Below are 11960 nucleotides of genomic sequence, written 5' to 3'. Positions count from 1 at the left end.
GTGGGCTGTGGGGGCGCGGAGCCCAAGGGCAGCGGGGAAAACCCCTCGTGCTTCCAGCTGGCCTTGTCCTGGGCATCCCTCGGAATCCTAACGGCAAAGCTAAGGGAGGAGTCAGTAACGTGCTGGCATGAAGAATGAGCAAAACTCCGATGTTCTTTCATCCTCTTTTACCTACAATTTAATGCATCAAAATGCCGGCTATTTCAAATTATGGATCACAATATAGCAAGCAGTTTAGCTTATAAAAGGTGTTAGAGTGCAGTATGTAAATTGGAAATTGCACACTTCCTTCATTAATTTGGAACTAGCATAATATATTGAATTTGGCTGAAGTTAATAATAAGAAAAAAGTTAGGCAAGAAAGATAGTTGTAATTAGCTTTGGGAGAAGTAATACAAATGCAAATGAGTGTGGTGACACCTCAGTACAGAAATGTTGCACCAAAGGAAACCCAGCCTGATGAATTTAAGCTCTGTGCAACCAACTCAGAAGGAAGCTTTTTTTTTTTTCTTTCTCTTAAGTTTGGATAAGGGGAGCTATGTCCACCACATACTTATGTGTATAGGTAAAACATTTATGGTCAAACAAGAAGGAATAGTAATACTCAAGATGGGTCCAAACATAGGCCTATAGGATTGCAAAAATAGGCTCTAAATTTTTTCTTAAAAACCTTGGGTCAGGATTTTATAGCTGGGTACCAGCTGTAAATCTGGGCAAGTAATTTTTCTTCTAGCTTAAGGTACAACCTCCAATTTAAAGCTATTGATACTGGGTTACTTATTTCAGATTTAACCTACATAAAATATACTTAATTAATTAAAATACTTGTGGAAAACCAACCATATTTTATTCCTAATGTCACAGAAATTAATGATGAAAATTAGTTTTGGAGTTACATGTTATTTGTTACATTTCAGGTATTTCACACCTGGTACACATTTCACTATTTTTCTGGCATTTTTTCATACAGCTGGATATAGCAAGAACATAGGTGGTTCTTTCTGGTCATTTCACTTCTGTAAGCCAGAGGCACAGAGGCAAAATTGAGAAAAGCATTAATTCCCTTGCCTCATGTCTCCTGCTGGGTGGTGAGAAATAGGTGCTCTCTACTGCAGCTCAAATTTGGTGCAAGTAGGAGGTGTTTACCTGCATCTTCCCATTCAAGGCTCCATCAGCAGTGTCAGTCAGAGAAATGGTTGAATGATTAATTGAATGAGAGTGATTAATATGGGCACAGGCTGTTGCTGTAACTCACAGTTACAGTGGGCATTCACTTGACGGTCTTGGTAACATTAGTAACCTTTGTACCATTGTGGAAAACTCAGATTGTAAAATTTCAGATTTACTAGATATAAAATTTCTTTTCAGTTAATATGGAGAAATTGGGTGTAAATGTCTTTCCTCTCTTAAATGACCTTAGCCTGTGTGCAGAGGACTGCCATGTGATCTGTATGTTGCTCAAGCTGCTGGAGTTCTTACAGTGCAGTTATGGTGTACTGTTTCTCTGAGTAGTTATGAATTTCTGTTGCACATTTTACTCTGGCTTCAGAATGAATTAAAAAAATATTTCTTCTGATATCAAATAGCGTTCTCAAAATCAACAGAAAACAATATAAGTATATATGCTTATACTGAAAGTCCCTTTATTCCAAAATTCCTAAATTAGGTAGGTTGTAAACATGAGAATAAACAGGAAAAAGAATCCCACCAATCCTATTTCTTAAAGAAACAATAAGGAAAAGAAATACCATTATGGACGAAAGCCACTTCTTGATATGTTTTTACTGAAATTTAGCAGGATTGATGTTTCCAATGCAAATTTTTGTGCAGGTTCAAGTACTAGGTGGGTGTTATTACCTTCCTTTCTCCCTCCTTGACTTCTTGTTTGTGCTAAAATTAAGTTTCCCAACAGTGAGACGTCACCAGGCTTTTTCACAAGTAGCAATTGAAATCTCTTAACACGCCTACAAAGCTGAAAGCCAAGTCATCTATTTAAAGAGTGTTTTGAAGTGGTGCTTTTCTTTGTTGGTTATCTGGGCAGTGGAGAGACAGTTTATCTGACACCAATTCCCTTGGAATATTTGGGTTTTTCTGCGGAATAACTGATCTTAATGAATGTGGGGAATTGGCAACAGATTAAATCTTGATCCATGGTTCAGCTCAATGAAAAAAACTCTGGAGTGCCTTCAGCTCCAGGGCTTTGTCTTTAATCATTGAACGTAGAGAACCTGTTACAAGGTCAGCTAGAAGTTATAAGCAACAACAAATGGCCACCTATGAAGTCTCTACTGATGAGACATTTTGTGAGAAGGACAAAGCAGTCTGCATCTTTTGGAAGGAATAAAATCCCTGGAGCCCAAATACCTGTACCTGAGTATCACAATGTCTGGTCTCTGATCTCCTAGTGCATGTTTAGCTTGCTCTGAGGGAGAGAAAAGTCTTGGCAGAAAACAAAACAGAACCAGCCTTTATGAAAGACAGAAACAAGCTCTGTGCCTGCAATTGGAACTGAGGCAGGAGTCACAGAAAAGCATAAAATGTCATCAGGGGTTAAACTTAAGTGGAAAAATAATGGCAGTCTTTGTCCAAAAAATCCCCTCAGTCAAGGTGTCAAAATGAGATATTGCTTTTATTACACTGCACTGATGCTCAGGCATTGATTTTTCTTTTATCTGCTGGTCTGCTTCTCAATCAGCAGAATTTCTTCATCAGCTCCACCTTGCACCTCACAACTTCATGGGGTTTGCCTGGGAGTCCTGACTGGGCTTCTGGAAGGTAGCATGTCCTTGGCTGTGGGAAAAACAATGTTAAATACTATGTTGATTTTCACAGTATAATGTTTTCTTCTTTTCTAACCTGTTTTCAACCATGATTTGTCAAGTAGGTTTACTTTTCTTCTTTAAGGCAGCTTTCAAAGCCCAGGGCCTCCAACAATGCTAGTTTTTCTTTTAAACAGAAGACAAAACTCCCAAAGCAATAAATCCAAGCTAATGGCTGCAGAAGCATTTCCTTTCCTCTTCACCCTGTGAACAAGAAGTTCCTGTCACAGAAGTACACTTAGCTAGAGCCTAGAATCAGAGATATAAAATATTGAATGAACAATGGATTTAAGGCGACACATTCTCAGGAAGCTTCTTCAGAGGTCACAGAGGGCAAGTGTCTGCCCTTAAAAGTAGAAGTTTCTAGCTCCTATAGAGCAAGTCTTTAAAATCAAAAGATGCAACATTGTTATGCATAGGAAAGTTATCCAAATGAATTTCTTGAGGATTTTGAAATTTATTAGCAACTGTGCTTTTTATCTTATAGAAGCCCAAACAGCTAAACTCTGGAGAGATCCTTTAAAAGAGATGTAACCATAATTCCAATAAATATTAGAAACTGCTAGACTACTCTCAAAAAATTTTTTTGGTAAATTATGCACTCTCTGAACATATGAAGGTATGATTGCTTGTATGGGTGGAACACTGACTGTTTTATTCCCCTGGGATTTATGCCTACTTGGATTTTGCATACTCAACATAACAAGAAAAAAAGCCCTAACCAACTGTTTGCATCTCTGTTGGTACTCCCATTCAAAAAAATTAGGTGATTTTTTTACTTTTCCCATTCTTCACAGTTATTCTGTGCCCTGACTTGTTTTTTTTCAAGTCTATCAAAATTAGCTTAGGCAGGCAGGGGGAGATTTACAAGAATAACTGTGCCAGTGTTCCTTGTTAGTGGTAATAATGTAAAAATATGTAGTACATAGACAACACTGTAATATGAAAACTTGTTAAATAATGATCAGATTTCTTAGCTATACTAGGTGATGAAATACATTCACTGGATTGTATTCAATAGATCACCCTCCAGCTAATTTAGTTTTTCTAAACAGTCCAGTACAATATTAGAAGCATCTGTAACAGTACAAAAGAAAAAAAAGAAAAAAGACAAAAGGCAGCAGGGACCAAAGGAAATAATTTGGAAATTCTGTGCATATGAAATAGCACAACTGGGACTTACTCATTTGTAGGTGGTTAGGAGAGGTGTCAGGCTTTGAATCTACTCAGACTTTACCACCCTGCTTGTATGCACCTGAGCAGATGCCCAGGTCAGCCTGGCATCTCCCACTCCTGAGTTGCTCTCCATGAAGACCTGCAAGACTGCTGGCTGCTGTAAATTCTGAATTATTGAGTTCTGCTTCCATGTTGGGGGAGCTGGAACGTCGTGGTGCTTCTTCGCTCCCTTGAGAACACAGGACTGCACAGGTCCTGAGGAAATTCCAGCAAGTTCAGCATTCCTGTTTGTGTATGAGACATCCAGGTCTTCCAGAGTGGTTTCCAGTCATTAAATATACATTTGACGCTCATACAGTCCTTATACTCTCTCTTCTGATGGGGGCAGGGATTTTTTTTTCTCCTTGTGTTTTCTTGTCGAGTCAGAGAAAAGGGCCCACCTTGAAAATTCCCATGCTAAATTCTAGCACTGAAAAAACAAAATTTGGGTTAGAGCTTGTTTGCTGAGCCATAGAAACTTCCTTACTCTTCTAAGCAGCAGGCTGAAATGCGTCAGCACAAGCACACTTGCACTGAAAAGTCTTCATGATGCTTTGGTCAGACTTATGGAACTTGCAAGCCTTGCTTCCAGCCTCACCAGACCAAAATGCACTGATGGAAGGTCTCTATTCTAATTTTCCCTCCCCATCCACCAAAAACAAAAGTGAAGAGGTGCTTTAGGCAAAATGTTTAAAATCCCAGAAGGAAAAAACCAAAAAGTTACATCAACCTCTGTGGACTTCTGATGTGTGTTAGAGACAAATCAGACCACAGCAGCATGTCCAGGAGATGAAAGGTGGGCAAGTGGTACACAAATTCTTTTATTTATTTTTTTTTACAGAAATGTAGTTATCTAGTGTAGTGACCCTCTTTCTCCTTTAAAGTGTAACAGAAGAAAATACGTCTTAAATATATAATACATCTCACCATTTTGTCATGTAAGTGTAGAGTGGGGAAAAGAGATCAGAATAATGAATGGTTCAGAGAAGTGCAGATGTTTAAGCACTCTGTTATGCTCCTGCTCCTTTTTCTCTGCTATTTTTTTGTTATCTCTATTTTAGACATGAGTGTTTCTCACAGGGTTGTTTTTTTTTTGTTGTTATTTGTTTGTTTTTGTTCTAATCTTTCAATATTATGCTCCACATGTGTTTGAGATCAAAATAGTTATTATCTGAATTTAATTTAGTACACCTTTCTCTTTGTGATGGGCTGCTATTTCAGAGAGTACAATGCTACTATTAATCATCATAAAGACAATGCATGAAAACACTCCAAAATATGTGTCAGGTACTTCAAGGTGATGGATGCACAATAGATAGCCCCATTATTATCACTCAGTAACATGAAAACTTTTGGTCCTCACATTTTCTCAGTTTAAAACATCATTAACTTGTTCATGGGATCCAATACTTTGTGAAAAATGTATTACTCTCCTACTCACTTTTTCCTCATTCTTCATCTGTATTGACAGAGCCAGTTACCCGAAATTTCTTAATGCATTGGAAGTTTGCTTCTCAGTGTATGAGATAGCAAAGAAAACCAAAACAAATGGTTTTATGGAAAAAAAGTAAATTCTATTGATTTTGGTATGTTAATGCAAAAGCAGAAGGTATGAGTGATTGTAATTAGGGGACTTATGTTGATTAGTCACAGTTTTATTTACTCATTTGTTCTCTTTTGTGAATCAGAAAGACTTAAAGGCTAAAATATCCATGTCAACTGAATGTAGCTGATATTCTTCTTCTTTTAGGATTGTTAGAAAAGTTATACAAACAAGTGAGATTGACCAGTGCAGCCCACAGATATTCCTCAGTCAGAGTATGGACATGATCTAATCTAACCATTTGGGAGTAAATTGGTTGCCTTTTCCACAACTATCTTCTGCTCTCTGTAGTGATAAAGCCAATTCCTCTATCAGAGGCTATAATCTGAACAACTGGATGAAAAATCTTAAAAGCTAAAGTCATGCAATATTTAAATTTTCTATTGCAAAGAAATAGATTTTTTGCAAAGGAATAGATTTTAGAAATTGGTTGGGGTTTTTTTTGGTTTTTTTGGTTTTTTTTACATTTTGGGAAATAAAACTTTTTAAATCTTAATGAAATTGCCTTGGAGGTTCATAGTGTTTCAGAAAAGTGAAATTGCTAAGTGTCTATACAAAAAAGAATTTGTAAAGGCCCAGCTTAAAACATATTTGCCTTCATTCAGGAACCATTAATTCAGAGTTATAGTATGTCTTTAGGTAATTTTTATTTCTCCTAACAGTACATATGTTACTTTCTTTATAACATTAATCTGATGTTTAAAAAGTTCAATCTTAAAAATATTGCAACTCTTACATTTTTCACTTATATTTTAATCAGAGAGCATGGAAGAATCAATAGTTACTTAAACTTTGAAAGGTTCTGAAAGCAAACCTGATTATAAGTTAGTGACTTTATGATTTAGTATGTTACTGAATAATCAATAACTGCTATCAGATGTTCTGAATCACTGTTACTAAATATGTTTTGGGAAGTTTGTAATTACACCACAGAAGTTTCAGGCAGGTGTGCTGAACTGAAGAAGACATCATCAATGACACAGAGAGTGGACTGAGTGAACCCTCAGCAGGTTTTGCAGATGGCACCAATCTGAGGGGTGTGGGTGACACACCTGAAGGATGGGATGCCATCCAGAGGGACCTGGACAAGCTCAAGAAGTGGCCCTTGGGAATCTCATGAGGTTTAACAGACCAAGTCCAAGCTGCTGCACCTGGGTCAGGGCAGCCCCAGCACCAATCCAGGCTGGGGATGAGCAGACCCAGAGCAGCCCTGTGAGAAGGCCCTGGGGGTGCTGTGGGTGAGAGGCTGGCCATGGCCTGGCCATTGGGAGCCCAGAGCCCCCCGTGTGCTGGGCTCACCCAGAGCCCGTGGGCAGCAGGGCAGGGAGGGGATTCTGCCCCTCTGCCCCCTGTGCTGAGAGCCCACCTGCAGGGCTGCATCCAGCTCTGGGCTCCCAGCACAGCAAGGACAGGGACCTGCTGCAGCCAGCCCAGAGCAAAGGCTGAGAGCACTGGGATTGTTCAGCCTGGAACAGAGGAGGCTTCCGGGAGACCTCATTGCGGCCTTCCCGTACGTGAGGGGAGCCCACAGGAAGGATGGAGAGAGACTATTTGCAAGGGTCTGGAGCGACAGGACTAGGGAGAATGGTGTTAAAATGACAGAGAGTCGTTTTAGGTCAGATATTAGGAAGAAGTTCTTTGCTGTGAGGGTGGTGAGGCACTGGCACAGGAAAAGCTGTGGCTGCCCCACCCCTGGAAGCGTTCGAGGCCAAGCTGGATGGGGCTCTGAGCAACCTGATCTGGTGTCGCATCCATTGCAGGCCCTTCAAACTCAAATCCTTCTAAGGTTCTGTGATTCCATGATCTGCAGAGGCCCCTTTTCTGATGTCACAAGAATCTGTGCTCCAGCAATGGATTTGCCATCTCAGTTGATCCATGGCTGCCTCCAGGCTGGCAGATGTCCCAGGTTATCTGTTCAGCCCATGGCTGCTCGCCTTCTGTGCACAAAGACGGTGTCTGGCAGCTTGGAATGAGGAGCAGGAGAGCTCTGGCCCAGCGAGGGCAGCACTGGAAGCCTCTGGTGTGGTATGAACTCTTGTTTTGCTGCTTTTGTATTGCATCTGGATTTAAACAGACAAAACAATCCTGATACTGCAGGGAGGTCCTTATCTGATGGTATCTGGTTCCACAGATGACCCTCTGAGAGACTTTGTATTCATAATGTCTTTGGTAATGCACTAACAGAAATGAGGTTAAAAATACAGTCTTTGTAACAGGCAAAGTTACACATCGGTGATAAATTCAGTTATTTTAAATGAATCAGACGAGGTTCTGGTTTCAGTTCCACAGATATAAACAGGCCTGCTGGTACCATAGGCTTTTGTTCATGCAAGGATGTAAGGGGACAGAATATAAGAAAGTAAAGACAGTGTAGAAAGTAATCTTACCCCTAAGGAGTTGCAGCTGGGCCAATTACCAAAGATCAGGAACAGGCCTGACTTTAACAGGCCACAGCTGTGAGCAATGAGAAGCAGAGTGCTGTAAAAGAGCGGAGTGGCTGGGTGAGAAGGGAGCTGGAGTTGGTTGGCTGCTTTGTGAAGAAGAAAGAGTTGGTGCTGTAAGGAGTTCCCCACGAGAAACACCAAGAAGGTATGGAGCTTTTGTGATAGGAGACAACAGTGTGGAACTTTTGTGATCAGATGACAACACAAAGGAGGTCAGAGTCTTGTCTCAGGGTGTAAAAATGCATCTACTTTATAATTTGTATTAGAAAAAATTTAGTCTGTCCTTACACTTTCATTAGACATCAACATTCAAAATATTTATAGGATATTTTGTGGGTTTGGTGATCTTTTATCAGTATTTTGGGGGTTGATTTCCCCCTCTTCTCCCTTTTTCCTTTGCAAACTTTTAATGTACCTGCTAGAACTCCTGTATTATGTTGCCATTTCAGAGAGATCCAGCTAATATGTGAGGCTGGCTGTATTAGCAATGGCCAGAGAACCCATTTATCCCTTCCTACTATCTATACCTGGTATTTCATAGGTGCTGTGTGGAGAGGGAAACTGTTCTTTAAATATTGTTTTGTGGCCAAATTCTATTTCACCTGCAGTGGTAACTTCCACTTTTATGAGGCAAGTGACAATCCCATGATTTGCCAGGAAGCTGGTAATTTTTTTTTTTTTTGTTATTTGCTAGAGATTTATGAAGTGTATGCTTGCATAGAATAAATATTTTTAAAATATACAGTTTGTAGAGCAACTTATAAATTAACTGTACTAAAAAGGATACTTGAATCTACATAGTTGATGTACTCAGTGATTCAAATGAGACAAAAGCCTATAAAATAATCCAGGTAATAACAGAAAGAAAGCAAAATACGTGAAAGTTGTTGCCACCCACAAATCAAAGCCTATGGATTTTAATGGATTGTGCTATTTAGGTGTAACAAATCTCTGGAAATGCAGCTGAAAGCCTCCCAGCTCTTCATGCCAACACTGCTTCAGCAGAAGTCTCATCTAAAACAAACTTTAGACTTTGTTAGAGTCCTTTATATGACAGATTTATCCATGTTCCATGATTTCTGCCAACTGACTGCACCTGGTTCACTCTAAATTAGTTGCTGTTAATTGTCAATAAATGTGAAGAAGGTCTTCTTTCCATTTTCTCTTGGCTGTGAAGATGGTGAGTCTCATGGCTATTTATTGGTTAGAGTTATCTACGCAGGTTTAGAGGAGAGAAAAAAAAGACTAAAATAGAATGCAGTGGTAGCTGTTTTATTATTTTTTTTCCCATGTGTGTTTTAGTGCAGGATATGTGTGAGCACAGCTGCATTAAAGTTGGGATGTTATTTGATTCAGCTGACTCTTGGTTGGATGGGCTATAAAGGATGTGGGGGAGGAGCTGGGCTTTTTTTCTGCTCGTGTAGGGAGAATTGTTGGATTAGAAGGAGTAGGGTGAAGAAAGATTTACAGGTAGTTTTTTATTTCCCTCTTAGTCAAGTATATATTTTTTTCTCTTATAGTGACTTTGGAAGGTAATATAAAAAATAGGTTATTCTCTGTGGAGTTAGAGTAATTAATAATTTTTTTTGTGCCTTTGAGAGGATGTGATTTGTGTATCTCTTGGCTTTCCTTCAGCAAGCCTTGCAAACTTGCTTTAAAAAATTATTTTTTGTGTAATTGTAATTTCTGTTCACCTCTTTACAAGCTAACTAAAGGAAGGGTGCAGAAGGAGGACTTTTTCCTGCCTTCTGCCGCTCTAGACCTGTTGCACCTGCTGTTCCTGTTGATTTGGCATATTTATGGCTTGCTTCTGTCCTTGGTCATTTTATTCCTGTACTTGAGGGACTGAAGCAGCACTAGTGTAAACACAGATGCTGTAAAGGTTAATTACAGACTTGCTAGTTAAGCTTTCTTACTGTAATGTACTTCTCTGTTAGAAGAGGTGTTCTTTAATTTAAAAATGTGTTTGAGATAAACCTGTTTGCCTGCACCTGTGTGAAAAGTGAGACTCAGGAGTCACAGGGGATTAATGGATTTGAATCTGAGGTTTTCTTCTTCTATAATGAAAGCCTCCTGTTGAATTTTCCTTGGGAAATTGAAGCTCTAGTTTGAATTTTCAATTACACATTTGTTGGTTGCTGTTCTTTGCTTCTTTCCCTCCACAAATTATCTCATGGAAGACAAGAAATATGACAGGAATAATATCTTTAAGGCTTAGATTCATGACGCAGACATCTTTTAATGAATATCCTTTCATTAGGATTTTTCCTACTGAGAAGCTACAGCAACAAAATGTAAACAATGATTATCTGCTGCTGTGGAATGCAACAGGTGCATCTGTGATTGGCCCATCTTGGATGTTTACAATAAATGGCCAACCACAGCCCAGTTAGCTTAGACTCTCTGTCTGAGACACAAACCTTTATTATTCATTCCTTTCTATTCTTAGCTTAGCTAGACTTCTGAGATGAAACTTTTGCTTCAATTCTTTTCACTATAGTTATAATATATATTATAAAATAACAAATCAAGCCTTCTGAAATATGGAGTCAGATCCTCATCTCTTCCCTCATCCTGAAAACCCCTGTGACCACTGTCACAGATTGCCTCTCTTTGGAGTTTTGTGCTGTTGTGGGGCGTGCAGCTTTCACCCAGTCCCTGCAGCCTATTCTGCCTAACTTTTTCTTTTTGGGATGGTTCCTGTGTTATGAAGAAAGTGGTTCTTGGATCCAAAATAAAACCTTACAGTTTTTGCTCTTTTGTTCTTAATTGGAATACCATTGATACAATGCCTACAGCTATTAAGGTGGCTGTTTTATTCTGTCTACTAGTTATGGACTTTCAAGCCAAAAAAGATTTTCTAAAAGTTAAACATTTCCTGGTGAGCTTCTGATATAATCACAGAGTTGTTTGTGTTGGATGAGACCCTAAAGATCATTTGTTTCCAACATCTCTGTGCCATGGGCAGGGACACTTTCCACTATCCCAGGCTGCTCAGAGCCTCATCCAACGTGGCCTTGGACACTCCCAGGGATGGGGCATCCACAACTTCTCTGGACATCCTGTGCCAGAGCTTCACAAGTCTTAAAGTGGAGAATTTATTCCTAATATCTAATCTCAACCTACTCTCTTACAGTCTGAAGCCATTCCCCCTTGTTCTATCCCTATGTGCCCTTGGAAAAAGCCTTTGGATATATTAATGTTTTCTGAGCTGTAATATTTATATTACAGCTAGCAGGGCTGTAGATAGAAATGCCAGCTTTTTGTGCAACTCTAGCTTTCTGTAGACACAGTCAAAACAAAAATTATCTTGGACATTTTAATTAATTGCAAAGTAGGTAAATAACTAATTGAATACCATCTGTTTGCTTGGGCTGAGCATCAAGAATGTGTCTGTTAGTTTGAGGAAAGAATATTCATGAGGCAGAACATCTCTTTTTCAAGATACTGATTTTTACAAAACTGTTTCTTTGACCTTGCAGTGCTAATGTGAATATATTTCAGGACATTTATTTGTATTTATTGTTGTAAAATTTTTACTTTGTAATTCCCATTTTCAGTTGTTTACTTCTCCTTTCTTGTGGGGGTTAAATAGTCCAAAAAAGGCAAGGCCAAAACAAACAAAGCTTTTTAGCATCCCTTTCTCTCTTCCCTCCCTATGCCTGAGAGGGGACAAAGAGGAGCTGTGTGTGCTGGCTGGGGAGGGCACTGTTTTGCTGAAACAAAGCAGCTTAGGGGACCTCAAACAAGCTCTTCACAAGAAAATCAAGGTGTTTGTGGCAATGGGGAGGTTCCTCTGTTACCTTCCACCACCAGTTTTAAAGCAAGAGACAATTTTTGTTCTGAACAGCTAAAGGAAGTGCACGGGCAGATGCTTGG

The 11960-nt window shown here is 39.3% G+C and overlaps 1 long non-coding RNA gene across 1 annotated transcript in view; it reads left to right on the top strand.

Moving 5' to 3' along the window:
* The first annotated feature begins 8154 nt into the window (after positions 1-8154).
* LOC132087408 (uncharacterized) overlaps positions 8155-11960 on the top strand; it is a 28925-nt gene continuing 25119 nt past the window's right edge. The window contains exon 1 of the long non-coding RNA XR_009420510.1: positions 8155-8226. This is a non-coding gene — a long non-coding RNA (uncharacterized LOC132087408). The remainder of the gene's footprint in view (positions 8227-11960) is intronic.

The sequence above is a fragment of the Ammospiza nelsoni genome, chromosome 2 (genome assembly GCF_027579445.1).
Source record: "Ammospiza nelsoni isolate bAmmNel1 chromosome 2, bAmmNel1.pri, whole genome shotgun sequence".
In the NCBI taxonomy this organism is placed as follows: Eukaryota; Metazoa; Chordata; class Aves; order Passeriformes; family Passerellidae; genus Ammospiza; species Ammospiza nelsoni.
This window is presented reverse-complemented; position numbering and strand designations above follow the sequence as displayed.